The sequence below is a fragment of the Opisthocomus hoazin genome, chromosome W, assembly GCF_030867145.1.
Source record: "Opisthocomus hoazin isolate bOpiHoa1 chromosome W, bOpiHoa1.hap1, whole genome shotgun sequence".
In the NCBI taxonomy this organism is placed as follows: domain Eukaryota; kingdom Metazoa; phylum Chordata; class Aves; order Opisthocomiformes; family Opisthocomidae; genus Opisthocomus; species Opisthocomus hoazin.
The window spans coordinates 23,921,884-23,945,541 of record NC_134453.1 but is presented as its reverse complement, the minus strand read 5'-3'; the positions used below and the strand labels follow the sequence as shown (position 1 = coordinate 23,945,541).

The window sequence follows — 23,658 nt, the reverse complement described above, 5'->3', positions numbered from 1 at the left end:
TTCAGGAAGAGTACTCTCTTTTCAGTTCTGTTTTAGGAAGGGCACTTTCATTTCTCCCCAGGGATATAGGACATTGCTGTGAAGCTTTCACTACAACTAACAGGCAGGCAACAAGAAACATTAGTGGAAGAATGCCTTTGTCTTATTAATGGTCCATGCTCAGAACTTTGTGATGCAGGGATCAGAGGTTCTCCCCGAGAATCCCTCGGTGCCAGCTGGAGGTCCTACAATCCCTCGGACCAGTGATGTTCAAGAGCAGGGTCCTACCTGGGTACCCAAAATCAGAAAGGAGCAAAATAATTCACTCTCCAAAACTTAACCCCAGAGCCCTAGAAAGCAGGCACTCTCGAGAACTCATTAGCATACATTAATATCATAATCAGCTAGAAGAGTTTGCAGCGATAAGGATACAAGGAATTCTACTGCAGTAATTGAATTATACACACTTTTTCCAACCAAGTCCTTGAATGTCAGGTGCCGAGTTTCACCAATTCTTGGAGATGGGCGAGCTTTTCAGTAGACAGCGGCCATTGGTCCACCCAGATCGGCTTTTTTGTCAACCACATGAGCTTCAGTGTAGGCCTGGATGCGCTCGCTTCAATGGCCGCTGTCAAAAAGGCGTCTGAATGACACAACCCCATTGTGATATGACGTCTCTGCCTAATAGCCAAATAGTAGCATTCAAGACATAAGGGCGTGCTTGTGCCAGCAACTTATCATCTTGGTCTACAAAGGTAATGAACTCAGTACTCATTTGTGTCGCTGTTGCACCACCGATTCCTGTCACCATGCCCGACACTACCGTCAATGGCCATGACTCTGGCCATTGGGCCCTCGGGATTATAGTAACATCTCCTCCGGAGTCTAACAACATTTTCTGGTCTTTTAGTACAATGCCGTTCGGTCCTTTAATAGTGATCTTTCTTATGGGCTGTTCTGTGGAGAGAGATTGTACGAATGCCACCAAGGGGGTTCCACTTGAGCCAAAGGCGTCACTTCCCCTATAGTTAGGGTCAGTTAGGGGGACCTGAGCAATAAAAGGAATCAGTTGGGCAACCTTGCTGCCTCGTTTGATGGTTAATGGTAGCGTGAATACCTTTAACATAATCCCTATTGGGCCTGTGGAATCTGCATCAATTACCCTTGGTAGGACAAAAATTCCCTGACTAGATGCAGAGGATCGCCCCAACAACAATGCACTCAGCCCATGACCGAAAGGTCCTGTGGCTACCGAGGGGACGACATGCACCTTGTCATCTTCTATAGTGATGTCTTGTCTCACGGCCAGATCGACTCCTGCGGAGCCGCTTGTGGCGGCTCGGAGCTCGTCGAGACAGCCATAGCTGTGGGGAACTTTCTTGTCCTCGCGCCCCCCATCCTGGCGCTGCTCTGCCCGTTTCCCGACAGGGGGGTACCATCCTTCTTAAACTGCGACCTGCATTGAGCTGCTTTATGCTCGAACTTGTCACATCTTTGGCATGTCCCTACAAATTCGTCAGCCACCACCTTTTGCTTCTTGATCTGAGGACAGTTTCTTTTGTAATGGTCTTCCTCTCCACAAATAAGACAACCAGTGTTTGCTTTAACACCTCAATCCCCTTTCCCCGTTTGCATGGCAGGTCGTAAAGCAGCGGCCATAGCAGCCGCATGTATTCTGGCCTTCTTTCTTTCCTCCGCTAAGCGAGGTAATTGGGAACAAGCCTCCACGTACCGACTAAGGGTAGACCCAGTAGGTAGGGACGCAATTATCTGTTGACATTGAGTGTTGGCATTTTGAAAAGCTAAATCCTTTCCTACTGCACCTTTTGCTTCACTTGGCAGATTTGGTGCCACATCTAATGCTTCCTTTAATCGGTCTATAAAGTGCATGTACAGCTCATCAGTACCCTGACGAATCTGCGTATAAGGTAATACAGGCTTCCCAATCTGTGGTAACTCGGTTAAAGCGGCCAGGGCTAAGCTCTGTGACTGTTGCAATATTCGAGGGTGTAGCGCTGCTTGAGCCACCCCGTCGCGGAAAGCGCCAGTACCCATGAGCTGGTCTAGTGTAACTACACATAAAGGATCATCGGCACCTAGCTGAAGGTTTTGCATCATTGCAACCTCACATTTATCCCACCACTTATCCTTCCACAACATAAAGGCAGTGGGGGGCAACACCAATTCTAACAAGGCTCGGGCATCAGCTGGCACTAATATCTGATTTTTGAAAAAGGTGGTAACCAGCGTCATAACTTGCTTGTTATCCAAACCATAGTTCATTACGGTTTTTTGTAAATGACTCACAGTTTTCCAGTCAAAAGGAGCCCATATCCGTTGATTCCCCTGTGTAAACACCGGGAATGCTGTTAAACTGTTTGGTAGCATTTGTCCTTCAATTACAGCATTTTCTATTACCCCCCTCCATCGTTGTCCCATATTAAAATTAGGGTCGCGTATCGGGGGCGTCCCGTCTCCACTCCGACCTCCAGCGGCCACAGCACCCCCCTCTGTACCGCCAGGTCCCTGCAGACCACACCCATCGTGCGCTCAATCAAGCTTTTGAACACCGGATGCCCCCCCTCCTTGCTCTCTCCACTTCACGCCCCTCTTCCACGCCTCACGTTCGTCATCCCCCACCCCCTTACCGTATTTACTGCGTAAATAGTGATCAGCGTCAGCTAAGCTCATTCCCCCGTCTTCCAGCATCAGCCTAACCCAGTGCCGTTGCGAATGCTGTGCTGGCGCACTTTCGTTAATGCTTCCATTATTTGACCCCCCTGAAATCACCTCCCCCATCCCGTCCGACTCCCCACATATCTGCTGCTCGACCGCTCGCAAACCGTCCATTATGGCCTGGTGAGCCTTTCGATATGCCTGTTTAATCGTGGCATTACGGGATCCTTTATCTAGTCGTTGCATCTCGTCCAACAGCTTTGTCATTTGATCCTGTTGCTTTCTCAATGCGTCCGTAAGTTCACTTTTATGAATCTTTGGGTATAATAGCGATGTTGCTCCTTTGGGTGAATCAGTATCCATTTCTTGAAAATCAGAGTCCGGGAGCAGCACATTCTCCGGCAGTGGTGGGGCTGTAGGTGGCGCTGGTTCCCAGTCTCCCAATTCAATACTCGGTCCTCCCCAGAACTCCGTTTCACTAGGACGAACGGGATACGCGGAAGGTGCCGTACAGGGATCTTGATACTCTCCCGCGGGTTGACTGATTGCATAAACAGCTCTCACGGCGGCTGCAGCCACAGTAGCGTCGTCCTTCATATCGGCAATCATATTTTTAACAGTTCGGAAAACAGGGGCTAATTGTCACGCCTCTTTGTTTCCGACCTGCACAGAGTCCCACAAGTCCATCCCAACTCTGTGCCACACATCCGGATCGAACAGCTGATCCATTGTTGTTATCAGCTTTCGGCAGCGGCACCATAATAATAGTCCCGATATGTCTCCTTTAGTTAACTTAGCGTCGGCTCGATCCATCAATTCCAACAGGCTTTTCAGCGCCGTGTTTTCCGACGCTGATACAGTGGAACCCATGCTGCCGATGTTCATGCCCCCCCCGGCGTGCCGTGGATCCGCTCCTGCCTTTCTCGGATAGTCCGGCTTACCTCACCAGCTGGCAGTCCCCTGCCTTTTTTTTTGGCTGCGATAAATCCTTAGGGTCACCACAATGCCAAGTTTCAGCATCCGTGAAAGGACGGGAATGACTCTCACACATTGATGCAATGCACAGTCGATTCACTTTATTGCTCCGCTTGTGTGGTTATATACATTTTTGATATCTGTACACGCGATCACGCTTATTCGGATAGGCTACAGACATAAATCACACGCTGTTCACGTGCCCCATATTCCCTTATGATTGGTAACTATGCACTAACGCCAATAGAAACAGACTGCCTCCACGTCCTTGAACACATCTTGTTTTTGCTAACCCACATCATGTACACTATCAGAACTTTCTCAATTGTTATTCTTAGCTGCCCTTTCCAGCGGCGTGTTCAGTTATGCTAACTGTTTTGTTTAAGCAGCCTAGTCATGCTAACTCTCAAGCTACATCAACCCCAACACCTTACAGTTCATTAGTTTAAACACAAAAAGCCACAACAGCAAGACTTATAATTTGCAAATTAAACACTGCCTGATCTGACATTCTTGCACATGTTATCATAGGACATTAAAGTTGCTTCTAATGTGAAATGATGTCTTTAAAATCACAGCTTCATCCAAGAGACAACTGACTACAGCAAAACAATGAGAAAGTTTCACCGGAAAAACCCAAGAATATGCAAAAAAAAAAATCAGACAATAACAAAGTGTTTATAAGGATAGATTTTTGAAGTCATCATCCTTTTATACTAAAAGATTTTCACCCATATTCACCCCTCCCATAAATACATAGCACAGAACAGGAACTGGTTGAGGCTACCTCCTTATCCCATATATAACAGATGTGTCCTCCAAAAAGATAAGCACAGACGTTTAACCAGGTAAAAAAGATCCTGTGCTTTCCAGAAGAAACTCAAGTAAAAGCTATCCATAACTAGCTCATCCTTTGATTTTCTGAACACTGCTAGAACAGGAGTGACACAATAAGAATTGCTTGGGTGAACATTACAAGTCTGGTGCTTGTGAATTACATCTCAGGAGCCAGTGCTGACCTAGGGACCCACCCTGGGAAACTCTAGGTCTAAATCCAGGATTCTCCATATGTTCCTTCTCAGTAATGCTTAGTGAGCTGCCCAAGAGAAGTGACAAGGAAGGAAATGCCTTAATGTGTCCTGAACACTGAACTCTGAATTTAATACTGAACTCAAGTTTACAAGCAGGTGTCTTTATGAAGCTAACTCGGAGCCTGAAATCTTGTACATGACCACCTGTTATGGTTTGGCTGCGGTCGGCAACAAAAGCGCCATGCAGCCGCCCCTCTCCCCGCCGGGGTGTGGAGGAGAATGGAAAGAAAGAGGCAGAAACTGGTGGGTCGGGATAAGGGCAGTTTAACAGAACAGCAAACAAAGGGAATAGGAACAACAATGATACAGATAAGGAGAAAACACAACACAAACCGCACAACCCACAGAGCCGCTCTCCCGGACCACCGCCGCGCACTCCCGAGCCGCGAGTGATTCCCCGCCGCCCAGCTCCCCCCCACCAGAACCCAGCATGACGGCACACGGTATGGAATACCCTGCTCTGTTTGGCCAGGTGGGGTCAGCCCGCCCTGCTGTGCCCCTTCCTGGATTCCGGTGAAAATTAACCCTGTCCTGGCCGAACCCAGGACACCACCTTTACCACACATTTGGTTTAGATGATTGTCCTATTTTCCTCAAAAAAATGAACTAAATTGGGACACCTTATTCAGCCAGCTGGCACTGAGGCATTTGGCTCAAAGGCACTTTAACTTGCATCCTCCACCTTCTGGGTGGATAGCCTACTCTACATCAAGCACAGCTCTCTTCAGCTCTCCCCTTGGCATCAGGCCACTGCCCAGACATGAATGCAAAAGCCCAAGCCAGAAGACAAAAAGAGCCTGACTACTAAGAGCACAGAGCTTGGAAAAAAACTGTTAGGATTATAAATATTTCACACTGGAAAGTGAGCTAACAAACAGGAGCAATCCCTCCTTCCAGCTGAGCACCTCAGGCTACCAGAGGCACATTCCCTCACTGCTGGCTGGGTTTTGGCCCTATCCCATTATGCAGCCAAGGGCCCAGGAGGCAAAAGTTTCAACAAGGACAAGGAAGGATTCCCCAGTATAAACTCACAACCTGATAACTATGTTACCCCCCCAAAACCAGAAGATATGGGCTTAGTCTCTTCAAGATGAAGATGGAACTGAACCCATCCTGTATTTTGCTAGTTATTGCTAAACAACATTAAGGCCAACAGTTTAGCAGAATTCAAAAGGGATTAGGCATTATATGGGTAATAAGAACATACACAATTACATTAGCTAGGATAAAACAGTTTATAAAAGGATTAAAGGAATACTGAGCCTTGTGGCACGAGTCAGCTACTATACCACAGATAAATTGTTCTTTTCAATTGTTTTGTTTACAAGATCAGTGAAGAAGGAGGGGGAGGAGGCGCTCCAGATACCAGAACAGAGATTCTCCTGTAGCTCGTGATGAAGACCATGGTGAGGCAGGCTGTCCCTCTGCAGTTCATAGAGGTCCACAGTGGAGCAGATATCCACCTGTAGCCCGTGGAAGGGACCCCATGCCGGAGCAGGTGGATGCCTGAAGGAAGCTGTGACCCTGTGGGGAGCCCCATGCTGGAGCAGGCTCCTGCCAGGACCTGCGGACCCATGGAGAGAGGAGCCCACGCCACAGCAGGTTTGCTGTCAGGGTGTCCTGGGTTTGGCCAGGACAGGGTTAATTTTCACCGGACTCCAGGAAGGGGCACAGCCGGGGGGTGGGGGCTGACCCCACCTGGCCAAACAGAGCCCGGTATTCCATACCATGTGACGTCATGCTGGGTTCCGGTGGGGGGGGGCGGCGCGGGGGGAACTCACTCGCGGCTTGGGGGGGCGCAGCGCCGGTCCTGTTTCGGGAGAGCGGCTGTCTGGGTTGTACGCTTCGCTGTTGTGTTTTCTCCTTATTTGTATCATTGTTGTTCCTGTTTTCCCTCTGTTTGCTGTTCTGTTAAACTGCCCTTATCCCGACCCACCAGTTTCTGCCTCTTTCTTTTCATTCTCCTCCGCACGCCGGCGGGGGGAGGGGCGGCCGCGTGATGCTTTTGTTGCCGGCGGCAGCCGAAACCAAAACATTTAATTTGGCACCCAGACGTGGGGCACGGATAACGGCAGGGCTGAGCAGCGGGTGTTAAAACTGTTTTCTTACGTTTTGTTAAATTTTGTCATACGCATTTTTCTGTGTTAAATAGTCGCCGGTAAAAATGTTTCTGTCTTTGATCAGATGGCTGTGGTTTTTGAATCCTTATTTGCAGTATGTATTCAATGCCGTCCTGTTCATCATCGCTGGGAAAAAGATCAGGATGATAATTTTGCTCTACTGTACAATATCGACTTATGACATGATAACATAAATGTGCATGAAATTAGGCTTGTATTTGCATGCGGCTCTGCGGTCATTTCCGTACCTCGGATCCTATGTCTTAGAATTTGTGAATAATCAAACCCAGTCTGTGGGGAAAACCGAAGGGGATACCTTCCCCCACTCTTTCGCTCCCCCTCTCTCCTTCAGGCCAGTTCTAATGGCTTTTGATAATCCTTCCCCCACTCTTTCGCTCCCCCTCTCTCCTTCAGGCCAGTTCTAAGGGCTTTTGATAATTTCCAGTACCCGTGGGATGCTCAGGGCAGCACTCTCCTTTTGTTATGCCTCCTGAATGGGTTTTGGTTTTTGTTTAGGGTTAAGCAAGTCGTTAAGAACATCCTGCAGAGACCTGCCCCGGGGCTGGATAGCTGTGAGTGGCTGGGTGTGTGGGACAGCATGGGCAGGTGTCTAGGGCAGTGGGCACCACCGGTGTTTTTTAAACTCACCCCTGAGGAAGTACAGGATCCGGACAAACTATTAAAGTATCTGCAAAAAGTGTGCTGCCACCCTGGGAACTCCAGAGAGACACAGACCACCGCCATGTGCTGGGGTCTGGCCCACGCCTACCGAGCCATGTTCAACACTGTTCAGTGCCTTAAGGGGGAAAGGGGGGGAAACGAAGCGGCAGGCACTGCGACTGGCGCTGCCCACCCAGCCGGCCCTGCAGCCCCTCCAGCCCAGCAGGCAGTCCCAGCCCCCCCGACCGGCACCACGGCTGCTGCAGCCACAGCTGCAGGGTCTGCCTCGGTTTCCCCAGCGGGCACAGCAGCTGCTCCAGCCCCAGCTCCAGCCACAGGCACAGTGACTGAGCCCAATGACCAACCTGTGCAGGTAGCAGTCGCCCCTGTAAAACTAAAGAAAGATGCAAAGAGAGCAGATCGCTCCGGGAGGGATGATGATGAGCCAGGGTCATCGCGGGAGATAGAGGCAGAGATCATCACCCGGTCCCTGTCACTGGGCGAGCTGCGAGACATGCGGAAAGATTTCAGCCGCCACCCAGGCGAACACATTGCCACCTGGCTGCTGCGGTGCTGGGATAATGGGGCCAGCAGCTTGGAGTTAGAGGGCAAGGAAGCCAAGCAGCTGGGATCCCTGGCCAGGGATGGGGGCATTGACAAGGCCATTGGGAAGAAGGAACAAGTCCTCAGCCTCTGGAGGAGACTTCTGTCAGGCGTGAGGGAGAGGTACCCCTTCAGTGACGATTTTGTATGTTATCCTAGCAAGTGGACCAATATGGAAAGGGGTATTCAGTACTTGAGGGAATTAGCTGTGCGGGAGCTGGTTTACTGTGACACAGACGATGAGCAGGTACCCACAGACCCAGATGAACTCCAGTGCTCACAATCCATGTGGAGGAAGTTTGTGCGGAGAGCACCCTCCTCGCATGCCAACTCACTGGCAGTTGTAAACTGGAAAGGTAAAGACGCACCAACAGTGGATGAGGTGGCTGTCAGACTCCGCCAATACGAGGAAAGTCTCTATTTCTCCCTTGTCTCAGCTGTGGAGAAACTGGTCAAGCGACTAGACAGGAATATGTCCTACTCCCCACCTGTACGGGCCAGTGTCTCAGCTATTAGGGGCAGGCGTTTCTCTGCTCAGGAGAGGGAATACAGAGGCTGTACACCACGGGGCACCCTGTGGTTCTACCTGCGTGACCATGGAGAGGACATGAGGAAGTGGGATGGAAAACCCACCTCAAGTCTAGAGGCACGAGTGCGTGAGTTGCGAGGTAAAACAATCACCAAAGGGGATTCTGTTAGGAAAAATGCCGCTCCAGTTTCCAGAAGCCAGCTCTCCAGACCAGGTAGGCAGTTTGATCTTGATTCCGATCCTCTGGAGGGGACCTCCAAGTCATTTTTACAGCAGGTGAGCAGCAAATTCTCTGACCAGGATTAGAGGGGCCCTGCCTCCAGCCAGGTGGAGGAAAGGGACAACCGCGTTTATTGGACACTGTGGATTCGGTGGCCTGGCACGTCAGATCCACAAGAGTATAAAGCTCTAGTGGACACTGGTGCACAGTGTACTTTAATGCCATCAGATTTCAAAGGGTCAGAGTCCATTTGCATTTCGGGAGTGACAGGGGGGGTCCCAAGAGCTGAGTGTACTGGAGGCTGAAGTGAGCCTCACTGGGCAGGACTGGCAGAAGCACCCCATTGTAACTGGCCCCGAGGCTCTGTGCATCCTTGGGATAGACTATCTTAGGAGAGGCTATTTCAAGGACCCAAAGGGGTATCGGTGGGCTTTTGGCATAGCTGCTGTGGAGACGGAAGAAATTAAACAGCTGTCCATTTTGCCTGGTCTCTCGGAGGATCCTTCCGTTGTGGGGTTGCTGAGGGTTGAAGAACAACAGGTGCCAATTGCGACCACAACAGTGCACCGGCGACAGTACCGTACCAACCGAGACTCCCTTCTCCCCATTCATCAGCTGATCCGCCAGCTGGAGAGTCAAGGAGTGATCACCAAAACTCGCTCACCCTTTAATAGTCCCATATGGCCAGTGAGAAAATCTACTGGAGAGTGGAGACTGACAATAGACTACCGTGGCCTGAATGAAGTCACACCACCGCTGAGTGCTGCCGTGCCAGACATGCTAGAACTTCAATATCAGCTGGAGTCAAAGGCAGCCAAGTGGTATGCCACCACTGACATCGCTAATGCATTCTTCTCCATCCCTTTGGCAGCAGAGTGCAGGCCACAGTTTGCTTTCACCTGGAGGGGCATCCAGTACACCTGGAATCGACTGCCCCAGGGGTGGAAACACAGTCCCACCATTTGCCATGGACTAATCCAGACTGCCCTGGAAAAGGGTGAAGCCCCAGAACATCTGCAGTACATCGATGACATCATTATATGGGGGGACACAGCGGAGGAAGTTTTTGAGAAAGGGGAGAAAATAGTTCACAGAATCACAGAATCACAGAATCACAGAATAGTAGGGGTTGGAAGGGACCTCTGTGGGTCGTCTAGTCCAACCCCCCTGCCGAAGCAGGGTCACCTACAGTAGGCTGCACAGGATCTTGTACAGGTGGGTCTTGAATATCTCCAGAGAAGGAGACTCCACAACCTCCCTGGGCAGCCTGTTCCAGGGCTCTGTCACCCTCAGAGGGAAGAAGTTCCTCCTCATGTTCAGACGGAACTTCCTGTGCCTCAGTTTGTGCCCATTGCCCCTTGTCCTGTCACTGGGCACCACTGAAAAGAGCTTGGCCCCATCCTCCTGACACCCACCCTTCAGATATTTGTAGGCATTTATAAGGTCCCCTCGCAGCCTTCTCTTCTTCAGGCTGAACAAGCCCAGTTCCCTCAACCTCTCCTCGTAGTGGAGATGCTCCAGTCCCCTCACCATCCTTGTAGCCCTCCGCTGGACTCTCTCCAGTAGCTCTTCATCCTTCTTGAATTGGGGAGCCCAGAACTGGACACAGTACTCCAGATGAGGCCTCACCAGGGCAGTGTAGAGGGGAAGGAGAACCTCCCTTGTCCTGCTGGCCACACTCTTCTTGATGCACCCCAGGATCCCATTGGCTTTCTTGGCAGCCAGGGCACACTGCTGGCTCATGGTTAACCTGTCGTCCACCAGGACACCCAGGTCCCTCTCCGCAGAGCTGCTCTCCAGCAGGTCCACCCCAAGCCTGTACTGGTGCATGAGGTTGTTCCTCCCCAGGTGCAGGACCCTGCACTTGCCCTTGTTGAACCTCATCAGGTTCCTCTCTGCCCAGTTTTCCAGCCTATCCATGTCACGCTGAATGGCAGCACAGCCTTCCGGTGTATCAACCACACCTCCCAGTTTGGTGTCATCAGCAAACTTGCTGAGGGTACATTCCAACTCTTCATCCAGGTCGTTGATGAAGAAGTTAAACAAGACTGGGCCCAGTACTGACCCCTGAGGGACACCACTTGTCACCAGCCTCCAACTAGACTCAGCGCCGCTGATGACAACCCTCTGAGTTCTGCCATTCAGCCAGTTCTCCTTCCACTTCACCGACCACTCATCCAGCCCACACTTCCTCAGCTTCCCCAGGAGGATATCATGGGAGACTGTGTCGAAAGCCTTGCTGAAGTCAAGGTAGATAACATCCACGGCTCTCCCTTCGTCTACCCAGCCAGTCATGTCATCGTAGAAAGCTATCAGATTGGTCAGGCATGATTTCCCCTTGGTGAATCCATGCTGACTACTCCTGATAACCTTCTTTTCTTCCACTTGCTTGATGATGGCCTCCAGGATAAGCTGCTCCATCACCTTTCCCGGGATGGAGGTGAGGCTGACCGGCCTGTAGTTCCCTGGGTCCTCCTTCTTGCCCTTTTGGAAGATTGGAGTGACATTGGCCTTTCTCCAGTCCTCGGGCACCTCTCCTGTCCTCCAGGACCTCTCAAAGATGATGGAGAGTGGCTCAGCAATGACATTTTCCAGCTCCCTCAGCACTCGTGGGTGCATTCCATCGGGGCCCATGGATTTGTGGACATCCAGATCACTTAAGCAATCCCTCACACAGTCCTACTCGACCAAGGGAAAGTCGTTCTCTTTGTAGGCTTCATCTCTTCCCTCCGGGGCCTGGGATTCCTGAGGGCCAGTCTTAGCACTGAAGACTGAAGCAAAGAAGGCATTCATTAGCTCTGCCTTCTCCGTATCCTCCGTCACCAGGACACCCTCCTCATTCAGCAGCGGCCCCACGTTGTCCCTAGCCTTCCTTTTGCTGCTGATGTAGTTGAAGAAGCCCTTCTTGTTGTTTTTGACATCCCTTCAAATCCTTCTGAAAGCCGGTTTCGCCATTAAGCGAAGTAAAGTCAAGGGACCTGCGCAAGAGATCCAGGTTTTGGGAATAAAGTGGCAGGATGGGCGCCGTCAAATCCCAGTGGATGTCATCAACAAAATAGCAGCTATGTCTCCACCAACCAGCAAAAAGGAAGCACAGGCCTTCCTGGGTGTTGTGGGTTTTTGGAGGATGCACATCCCAAACTACAGCCAGATTGTAAGTCCTCTTTACCACGTGACCCGGAAGAAGAATGATTTTGAATAGGGCCCTGAGAAACGACAGGCATTTGAACAGATTAAATGGGAGATAGTTCATGCCGTAGCCCTTGGTCCAGTCCGGTCAGGGCAAGATGTTAAAAACATGCTCTACACCGCAGCCGGGGAGAATGGCCCAACCTGGAGTCTCTGGCAGAAAGCACCAGGGGAGACTCGAGGTCGACCCCTGGGGTTCTGGAGCCAGGGATACAAAGGATCCGAGGCCCGCTATACTCCCACTGAAAAAGAGATTCTGGCAGCATATGAAGGCGTTCGAGCTGCTTCAGAAGTGGTCGGCACTGAAGTACAGCTCCTCCTAGCACCACGATTGCCGGTCCTGGGCTGGATGTTCAAAGAGAGGGTCCCCTCTACGCATCATGCCACCGATGCTACGTGCAGTAAAGTGGGTCGTGCTGATCACCCAGAGGGCCCGAATGGGAAACCCCAGTTGCCCAGGAATTCTGGAGGTAATCATGGACTGGCCAGAAGGCAAAGATTTTGGAGCATTGCCAGAGGAGGAGGTGACATATTCTGAAGAGGCCCCACTGTAAAACCAGCTGCCAGAAGATGAGAAACAGTATGCCCTGTTCACGGATGGGTCCTGTCGCATTGTGGGGAAGCAGCGGAGGTGGAAGGCTGCTGTATGGAGCCCTACACGACAAGTCGCGGAAACTGCCGAGGGAGAAGGTGAGTCCAGCCAGTTTGCAGAAGTGAAAGCCATCCAGCTGGCTTTAGACATTGCCAGTCGAGAGAAGTGGCCAGTGCTCTATCTTTACACCGACTCTTGGATGATGTCCAATGCCTTGTGGGGGTGGCTGCAGCAGTGGAAGAAGAACAACTGGCAGCGCAGAGGCAAACCTATCTGGGCTGCCCCATTGTGGCAAGATATTGCTGCCCGGCTAGAGCAGTTGGCTGTAAAAGTCCGTCACGTGGACGCCCACGTCCCTAAGAGTCGGGCCACTGAAGAACATCAAAACAACCACCAGGTAGATCAGGCTGCTAAGACTGAAGTGGCTCAGGTGGATCTGGACTGGCAACATAAGGGTGAACTCTTTATAGCTCGGTGGGCCCATGACACCTCGGGCCACCAAGGAAGAGACGCGACATACATATGGGCTCGTGACCGAGGGGTGGACTTGACCATGGACACTATCGCACAGGTTATCCATGAATGTGAGACATGCGCTGCAATCAAGCAAGCCAAGCGGGTAAAGCCTCAGTGGTATGGAGGACGATGGCTAAAATATAAATATGGGGAGGCTTGGCAGATTGACTGCATCACACTGCCACAAACCTGCCAAGGCAAGTGCTATGTGCTGACAATGGTGGAGTCCACCACCGGATGGCTGGAAACCTACCCTGTGCCCCATGCCACTGCCCGGAATACCATCCTGGGCCTGGAAAAACAAGTCCTGTGGCGACATGGCACTCCTGAAAGAATTGAGTCGGACAATGGGACTCATTTTCGCAACAGCCTCATAGACAGCTGGGCCAAAGAACACGGTATTGAGTGGGTGTATCACATCCCCTACCATGCACCAGCCTCTGGAAAGATCGAACGTTACAATGGGCTGCTAAAAACCACTTTGAGGGCAATGGGGGGTGGGACTTTCAAAAATTGGGATACTCATTTAGCAAAGGCCACCTGGTTGGTTAACACCAGAGGGTCCACCAACCGGGCTGGTCCTGCCCAGTCAAAACCTCAGCGCCCCGTAGAAGGGGATAAAGTCCTTGTAGTGCACATGCGGAACATGTTAGGGAAGACGGTTTGGGTCAGTCCTGCCTCGGGCAAAGGCAAGCCCGTCCGCGGGATTGCTTTTGCTCAAGGACCTGGGTGTACCTGGTGGGTAATGCGGAAGGATGGGGAAGTCCGATGTGTACCTCATGGGGATTTAATTTTGGGTGAGAATAGTCCATAAATAAATTGTATCAAGTTAATTGTTAAATAACCCTGTCACTGTCTGTTATCACTGTTATGATTGTTATATTTTGTACCAGTAGTAGCATAGTAAGAATCGTTCAGATTAAAGAAGGATGGACTTTTTGATGAAAACCTAGCGGAGCACAGCGATGATGGAACTGGACCTGGTTTTCAACAACTGGCATCCAGCAACTTCATCGAGATCAACATCTCCTGCAGACTGTGGGCACGGGCCGCACCAGATACATCAGCCGTGAGCTCCGGATGCAGCAAGTGACCGCCCATCACCACACATCACCTCTCCTGCCACGGTAGACCATTACGGCAGATGGAGCCCGAAGTCATGGATTAAATGAACTCAATGGACACTTTAGAGTGATGATCCATAGACTAAGGGAATGATATCTGGAGACAGAAGAAGTGGTGGTGATCAACTGGACAATGGGGGACCTGGGCATGACGTAGATGGTATGGAATAAGGGGTGGATAATGTCCTGGGTTTGGCCAGGACAGGGTTAATTTTCACCGGACTCCAGGAAGGGGCACAGCCGGGGGGTGGGGGCTGACCCCACCTGGCCAAACAGAGCCCGGTATTCCATACCATGTGACGTCACGCTGGGTTCCGGTGGGGGGGGGCGGCGCGGGGGGAACTCACTCGTGGCTTGGGGGGGCGCAGCGCCGGTCCTGTTTCGGGAGAGCGGCTGTCTGGGTTGTATGGTTCGTTGTTGTGTTTTCTCCTTATTTGTATTGTTGTTGTTCCTGTTTTCCCTCTGTTTGCTGTTCTGTTAAACTGCCCTTATCCCGATCCACCAGTTTCTGCCTCTTTCTTTTCATTCTCCTCCGCACGCCGGCGGGGGGAGGGGCGGCCGCGTGGCGCTTTTGTTGCCGGCGGCAGCCGAAACCAAAACACAGGGCTTGTGACCCCGTGGGGGACCCATGCTGGAGCAGCCTGTTCCTGAAGGACTGCACCCCATGGAAGGGACCCACGCTAGGGCAGTTTGTGAAGAGCTGCAGCCTGTGGGAAGGACTCACATGGGAGAAGTTTGTGGAGAACTGTCTCCCAGGAGAGGAACCTCACGCTGGAGCAGGGGCAGAGTGTGAGGAGTCTTCCCCTTGAGGAGGAAGGAGCAGCAGAAACAACATGTGATGAACTGACTGTAAGCCCCACTCCCGTCCCCCTGCACCGCTCGGGGGGAGGAGGCAGAAAATCAGGAGTAAAGTTAAGCCCGGGAGGAAGGGGGTAGGTGTGTGTAGTTTTTTTAAGATTTGGTTTTATTTCTCACTATCTGACCCTGATTTGACTGGTGGTAAATTAAACTCTTCTTTTCCCCCCACAAGTTCAGTCTGTTTTGTCCGTGACAGTAATTGGTGAGTGATCTCTCCCTGTCCTTGTCTCAACCCACGAGCCTTTCATCATATTTTTCTCCCCTGTCCAGTTGAGGAGGGGGAGTGATAGAGTGGCTTTGGTGGGTACCTGGCATTTATCCAGGCTAAACCATGACAGTGGACAAAGGAAAAAGCTATGGATGTGATCTATCTGGACTTCTGTGAGGCCTTTGACACAGTCCCCCACAACATCCTTCTCTCTGAATTGGAGAGATAAGGATTTGATGGTTAGACTATTTGGTGGATGAGGAATTGGTTGGATGGTTGCATCCAGGGGGTAGTGGTCAATGGCTTATTGTCCAGATGGAGATTGGTGACGAGTGGTGTCCCTCAGGGGTCTGTACTGGGACTGGTGCTGTTCAATATTTTCATCAATGACAGACAGCAGGATCGAGTGCACCCTCAGCAAGTTTGCAGATAACACCAAGCTGAGTGGTGCAGTTGACACACCAAAAGGACGGGATGCCTTCCAGAGGGACCTGGACAAGCTGGAGACGTGGGCCATATGAACTTCATGAAGTTCAACCAGGCCAAGCGCAAGGTCTTGCATCTGGGTGACCCCCACTATCAATACAGGCTACGGGATGAGGGGATTGAGAGCAGCCCTGATGAGGAGGACTTGTGGGTAGTGGTGGATGAAAAGGTGGACATGAGCCAATAAATATGTGCTCGCAGTCCAGAAGGCCAACTGTATCCTGGGCTGCATCAAGAGAAGTGTGGCCAGCACATCAAGGGAGAGGATTCTACCCCTCTGCTCTGCTCTGGTGAGATGCCACCTGGAGTCCTGTGTCCACCTCTGGAGCCCCCAGAACAAAACGACACGGACCTGTTGGAGTGGGTCCAGAGGAGGGCCACAAAAATGATCCGAGGGCTGGAACACCTCTGCTATGAGGAAAGGCTGAGAGAGTTGGGTTTGTTCAGCCTAGAGAAGAGAAGGCTCCAGGGAGACCTTACAGCAGCCTTCCAGTACTTGAAGTGGCCTATAGGGAAAAGAGGGAGAGACTTTTTAGCAGGGCCTGTTGCAACAGGAGAAGGGGTAATGGTTTTAAATTAAAAGAGGGTAGATTCAGACTAGATAAAAGGAAGATCTGTTCAGTTTTGTTTTACAATGAGGGTGGTGAAACACTGGAACAGGTTGCCCAGAGAGGCTGTAGATGCCCCATCCCTGGAAGTTTTTAAGGTCAAGCTGGACAGGGCTCTGAGCAACCTGATCTAGTTGACCACGTCCCTGCTCATGGCAGGGGAGTTGGGCTAGATGACCTTTAAAGGTCCTTTCGAACCCAAACTATTCTATGATTTCAAAGAGTTCACATCAAGTGATCCAGACTTCATCCCATACTCCCTCACTTTTTTTAGTAAATATTCTTTGCCCACAATAAGAAATATTTGGAAGATATACCACTATTTTCAGAGGCGATTTGTGAACCTTAATCTGTTGATCATAGTGTCAGATGAAGTTTCAGAAGCCTTAAGTCTGAAATCATGTATCTGAGATTAGCACTTTCAGCATAAGAACACCTTGAAGGATCAGAGGGAGATGTGAGACAGGTTCAAAGAATCATAGGTTGGAAAAGACCTCTAAGATCATCAAGTCCAACCATCCACCCAACACCACCATGCCTACTAAACCATATCCCGAAGTGCCACATCTACACATTTTTTGAAAACCTCCAGGGATGGGGACTCCACCACCTCCCTGGGCAGCCTGGTCTAATGCCTGACCACTCTTTCAGTAAAGAAATTTTTCCTAATATCCCATCTAAACCTCCCCTGACGCAACTTGACGTCATTGCCTCTTGTCCTATCGCTAGTTACCTGGGAGAAGAGACCAACACCCACCTCACTACACCCTCCTTTCAGGTAGCTGTAGAGAGCGATAAGGTCTCCCCTCAGCCTCCTCTTCTCCAGACTAAACAGCCCCAGTTCCGCCAGCCATTCCTCATAAGACTTCTTCTCTAGACCCCTCACCAGCCAGGTTAAAAGCTTATAAATCAGAAAGGGGGTAACTTAAATAGGTACTTCTTTTCCATTGCTCCTTCAGCAAAACCTGCTCACGAATAAAAATCCTACCATTGGTATCTGTATTACACCAGGAACTACAAATTTTTACTTTAGCATTTCAGTACTGCAGAAGCTGATGTCATTTGCCAAGAAAAACTTCCCTCTAATTTGGCAAGGCTTCAAAGTCCAATCAACTCTTAATTGTAACACTGGCTTACATTACTATGTAATGGCACCACCTGGCCAAACAGAGCAGGGTATTCCATACCATGTGCTGTCATGCTGGGTTCCGGTGGGGGGAAGCGGGGTGGCAGGAACTCACTCGCGGCTCGGGAGCTCGCGGCGGTGGTCATGGAGGGCAGCTCTGTGGGTTGTGCGGTTTGTGTTGTGTTTTTCTCCTTATCTGTAGCGTTGCTGTTACTGTTACTTTTATTTGCTGTTCTGTTAAACTGCCCTTATCCCGACCCACCAGTTTCTGCCTGTTTCTTTCCATTCTCCTCCGCACCCCAGGAGGGGGGAGGGGCGGCCGCATGGCGCTTTTGTTGCCGGTCACAACCAAACCACAACATTAAATTTGGCACCCAAGCATGGGGCAGGGATAACGGCAGGACTGAGCAGCGGGTGTTGAAACAGTTTTCTTAGATTTTTGTTAATTTTTTTGTTATACGCATTTACTGTGTTAGTTAAATAGTCGTCGGTAAAAAATATTGTTGACTTTGATCAGATGGCTCTGGTATTTCAGTCCGTACTTGCTTTATGTGTTCGTTGCAGTGTTATTAATCATCGCGGGAAAAAGGATCAGGATTATGATTTTACTGTACGATATCGACTTATGAAATAACATCACTGTGCATGAAATTAGGCTTGTATTTGCATGCAGCACTGTGGTCATTTCCACACCTCGGATCCTACGTCTTAGAATTTGTTAATAATCAAACCCAATCTGTGGGGAAAACCGGACAGGATACCTTCCCCCACTCTTTCACCCCTCCTCTCTCCTTCAGCATAGTCCTAACGGCTTTTGAGAATTTCGAGTACCCGTGGGATACTCAGGGCAGCACTCTCCTTTTGTTCTGCCTCCTGAATGGGTTGCAGGTTTTGTTTAGGGCTAAAAAGTAGTTAAGAACATCGTGCAGAGACCTGCCCCGGGGCAGGATAGCTCTGAGTGGCTGGGTATGTGGGACAGCATGGGCAGGTGTCTAGAGCAGTGGGCACCACCGGTGTGTTTTAAACTCACCCCTGAGCAAGTGCAGAATCCGAACAATCTAGTAAAATATCTGCAAAAAGTGTACTGCCACCGTGGGAACTCCAGACAGACACAAATCACAGCAATGTGCTGGGGTCTGGCCCATGCCTACCGAGCCATGTTCAACACTGTTCAGTGCCCTAAAGGGGAAAGGGGGGGAAACGAAGCGGCAGGCACTGCGACTGGCGCTCCCCCTCAGGCGGCCCTGCAGCCCCTCCAGCCCAGCAGGCAGTCACAGCCCCCTCGACCGGCATCATGGCTGCTGCAGCCACTGGCGTTGAACGGCTCACCCGGCAGGCACGGCAGTTGCTGCAGCTCCAGGTCCAGCAGCAGGCATCACGGCTGAGCCCAATAACCAACCTGTGCCGGTAGCAGTTGTCAACCCTAGAGGCACGAGTGCCTGAGTTGCAAGGTAAAACAATCACCAAAGGGGAGTCTGTTAGGAAAAATGCCGCTCCAGTTTCCAGCAGCCAGCTCTCCAGACCAGGTAGACAGTTTGATCTTGATTCCGATCCTCTGGAAGGGACCTCCAAGTCATTCTTACAGCAGGTGAGCAGCAAATTCTTTGACCAGGATTAGAGGGGCCCTGCCTCCAGCCAGGTGGAGGAAAGGGACAACCGCGTTTATTGGACAGTGTGGATTCAGTGGCCTGGCACGTCAGATCCACAAGAGTGTAAAGCTCTAGTGGACACTGGTGCACAGTGTACTTTAATGCCATCAGATTTCAAAGGGTCAGAGTCCATTTGCATTTCTGGAGTGACAGGGGAGTCCCAAGAGCTGACTGTATTGGAGGCTGAAGTGAGCCTCACTGGGAAGGAGTGGCAGAAGCACCCCATTGTAACTGGCCCCGAGGCTCCGTGCATCCTTGGTACAGACTATCATAGGAGAGGGTATTTCAAGGACCCAAGGGGGTATCGGGGGGCTTTTGGCATAGCTGCTCTGGAGACAGAAGAAATTAAACAGCTGTCCATTTTGCCTGGTCTCTCGGAGGATCCTTCTGTTGTGGGGTTGCTGAGGGTGGAAGAACAACAGGTGCCAATCGCGACCACAACGGTGCACCGGCGACAGTATTGTACCAACCGAGACTCTCTTCTCCCCATTCATCAGCTGATCCGCCAGCTGGAGAGTCAAGGAGTGATCAGCAAAACTCGCTCACCCTTTAATAGTCCCATATGGCCAGTGAGAAAATCTACTGGAGAGTGGAGACTGACAATAGACTACCGTGGCCTGAATGAAGTCACACCACCGCTGAGTGCTGCCGTGCCAGACATGCTAGAACTTCAATATCAGCTGGAGTCAAAGGCAGCCAAGTGGTATGCTACAATTGACATCGCTAATGCATTCTTCTCCATCCCTTTGGCAGCAGAGTGCAGGCCACAGTTTGCTTTCACCTGGAGGGGCATCCAGTACACCTGGAATCGACTGCCCCAGGGGTGGAAACACAGTCCCACCATTTGCCATGGACTAATCCAGACTGCACTGGAAAACGGTGAAGCTCCAGAACATCTGCAGTACATCGATGACATCATTGTATGGGGTGACACAGCGGAGGAAGTTTTTGAGAAAGGGGAGAAAATAGTTCGGATCCTTCTGATAAGCCGGTTTCGCCATTAAGTGAACTCAAGGGACCTGCGCAAGAGATCCAGTTTTTGGGGATAAAATGGCAGGATGGGCGTCGTCAGATCCCAATGGATGTCATCAACAAAATAGCAGCTATGTCTCCACCAACCAGCAAAAAGGAAGCACAGACCTTCTTAGGTGTTGTGGGTTTTTGGAGGATGCACATCCCAAACTACAGCCAGATTGTAAGCCCTCTGTACCACGTGACCCGGAAGAAGAATGATTTTGAATGGGGCCCTAAGCAACGACAGGCATTTGAACAAATTAAACGGGAGATAGTTCATGCCGTAGCCCTTGGTCCAGTCCGGTCAGGGCAAGATGTTAAAAACGTGCTCTACACCGCAGCCGGGGAGAATGGCCCAACCTGGAGTCTCTGGCAGAAAGCACCAGGGGAGACTCGAGGTCGACCCCTGGGGTTTTGGAGCCAGGGATACAAAGGATCCGAGGCCCACTATACTCCCACTGAAAAAGAGATTCTGGCAGCATATGAAGGCGTTCGAGCTGCTTCAGAAGTAGTCGGCACTGAAGCACAGCTCCTCTTAGCACCACAGTTACCAGTCCTGGGCTGGATGTTCAAAGAGAGGGTCCCCTCTACGCATCATGCCACCGATGCTACGTGCAGTAAAGTGGGTCGTGCTGATCACCCAGCGTGCCCGAATGGGAAACCCCAGTTGCCCAGGAATTCTGGAGGTAATCATGGACTGGCCAGAAGGCAAAGATTTTGGAGCATTGCCAGAGGAGGAGGTGACATATTCTGAAGAGGCCCCACTGTATAACCAGCTGCCAGAAAATGAGAAGCAGTATGCCCTGTTCACGGATGGGTCCTGTCGCATTGTGGGGAAGCAGCGGAGGTGGAAGGCTGCTGTATGGAGCCCTACACGACAAGTCGCGGAAACTGCCGAGGGAGAAGGTGAGTCCAGCCAGTTTGCAGAAGTGAAATCCATCCAGCTGGCTTTAGACACTGCCAGTCGAGAGAAGTGGCCAGTGCTCTATCTTTACACCGACTCCTGGATGGTGGCCAATGCCTTGTGGGGGTGGCTGCAGCAATGGAAGAAGAACAACTGGCAGCGCAGAGGAAAACCTATATGGGCTGCCCCATTGTGGCAAGATATTGCTGCCCAGCTACAGCAGTTGGTTGTAGTTATGTCCATCACATGGACGCCCACATCCCTAAGAGTCAGGCCACTGAAGAACATCAAAACAACCACCAGGTGGATCAGGCTGCCAAGATTGAAGTGGCTCAGGTGGATCTGGACTGGCAACATAAGGGTGAACTGTTTCTAGCTGGGTGGGCCCATGACACCTCAGGCCACCAAGGAAGAGATCGAACATACAGATGGGCTCGTGACCGAGGGGTGGACTTGACCATGGACACCATTGCACAGGTTATCCATGAATGTGAAACATGCGCTGCAATCAAGCAAGCCAAGCAGGTAAAGCCTCTGTGGTATGGAGGACGATGGCTAAAATATAAATATGGGGAGGCTTGGCAGATTGACTACATCACACTGCCACAAACCTGCCAAGGCAAGCGCTATGTGCTGACAATGGTGGAGTCCACCACCGGATAGCTGGAAACCTACCCTGTGCCCCATGCCACTGCCTGGAATACCATCTTGCGCCTGGAAAAACAAGTCCTGTGGTGACATGGCACCCCAGAAAGAATTGAGTCGGACAACGGGACTCATTTTCATAACAGCCTCATAGACAGCTGGGCCAAAGAACACGGTATCGAGTGGGTGTATCACATCCCCTACCATGCACCAGCCTCTGGAAAGATCAAAACTGTACAATGGGCTGCTAAAAACCACTTTGACAGCAATGGGGGGGTGGGACTTTCAAACACTGGGATACTCATTTAGCAAAGGCCACCTGGTTAGTTAACACCAGAGGGTCCACCAACCGGGCTGGTCCTGCCCAGTCAAAACCTCAGCGCCCCGTAGAAGGAGATAAAGTCCCTGTAGTGCACATGTGGAACATGTTAGGGAAGACAGTTTGGGTTAGTCCTGCCTCGGGCAAAGGCAAGCCCGTCCACGGGATTGCTTTTGCTCAAGGACCTGGGTGTACCTGGTGGGTAATGCGGAAGGTTGGGGAAGTCCGATGTGTACCTCATGGGGATTTGATTTTGGGTGAGAATAGTCCATAAATAAATTGTACAAAGTTAATTGTTAAATAACCCTGTCACTGTCTGTTATCACTGTTATAATTTTTATATGTTATACCAGTAGTAGCATAGTAAGAATTGTCCAGATTAAAGAAGGATGGACTTTTTGATGAAACCTAGCATAGCACAGCGTTGATGGGACTGGACCTGGTTTTCAACAACTGGCACCCAGCAACTTCATCAAGATCAACATCTCCAACCTGCAGACTGTGGGCACGGGCCGCACCAGATACATCAGCCGTGAGCTCCGGATGCAGCAAGTGACCGCCCATCACCACACACCGCCTCTCCTGCCACGGAAGACCGTTACGACAGATGGAGCCCAAAGTCATGGATTAAATGCACTGAGTGGACACTTTAGAGTGATGATCCATAGACTAAGGGAATGATATCTGGAGACAGGAGAAGTGGTGGTGACCAACTGGACAATGGGGGACCTGGGCATGACGCAGATTGTATGGAATAAGGGGTGGATAATGTCCTGGGTTCGGCCAGGGCAGGGTTCATTTTCACCGAAATCCAGGAAGGGGCACAGCCGGAGGGGGGGGGCGCTGACCCCACCTGGCCAAACAGAGCAGGGTATTCCATACCATGTGCCGTCATCCTGGGTTCCGGTGGGGGGGAGTGGGGTGGCAGGAACTCACTCGCGGCTCGGGAGCTCGCGGCGGCGGTCACGGAGGGCGGCTCTTTGGGTTGTGCAGTTTGTGTTGCGTTTTTCTCCTTATCTGTAGTGTTGCTGTTACTGTTCCTTTTGTTTGCTGTTCTGTTAAATTGCCCTTATCCTGACCCACCAGTTTCTTCCTGTTTCTTTCCGTTCTCCTCCGCACCCCGGCAGGGGGAGGGGCGGCCGCGTGGCGCTTTTGTTGCCGGCTGCAGCCAATCCATAACAACAGGCAAAGTAGAAATAGCTGGTCAAATAACAGAAACTTTGAATAAATTAACCACAGCACTAACTGGATCTGCATCACTGGAATATCAAATCTGCCTAGTATCTTGACCTGGACCAGTAGAGCCAAGTAGCTTTTAAACATGTAGGTAAAAAGTATAAATACAGGTACTGTTCCTATTTCTAGATTTTTCCTAGAAAAAAAGGTGATAGGAAATTGATACTACCACCAGTTTTGTCCACTTCTGCCCTTTACAGCAAGTAGTAGCTTATGAGTTTTCCACCTCCATTTAAACGGGGCTTTTAACCACTACATAAAGAGAAGGCTCAGAAACCAGTTATTAGATGAGAGGCATAAGCGTACACCCAGCATTCTGTAACTTCTCTGC

General features: G+C 50.8%; 1 protein-coding gene across 1 annotated transcript in view; it reads right to left on the bottom strand.

Annotated features, from left to right (window-relative positions):
• The window catches only part of LOC142365671 (ubiquitin-conjugating enzyme E2 R2), an 89,475-nt gene that overhangs the window by 41,723 nt on the left and 24,094 nt on the right, over positions 1-23,658 (bottom strand). The gene's annotated exons all lie outside the window — the stretch shown is intronic.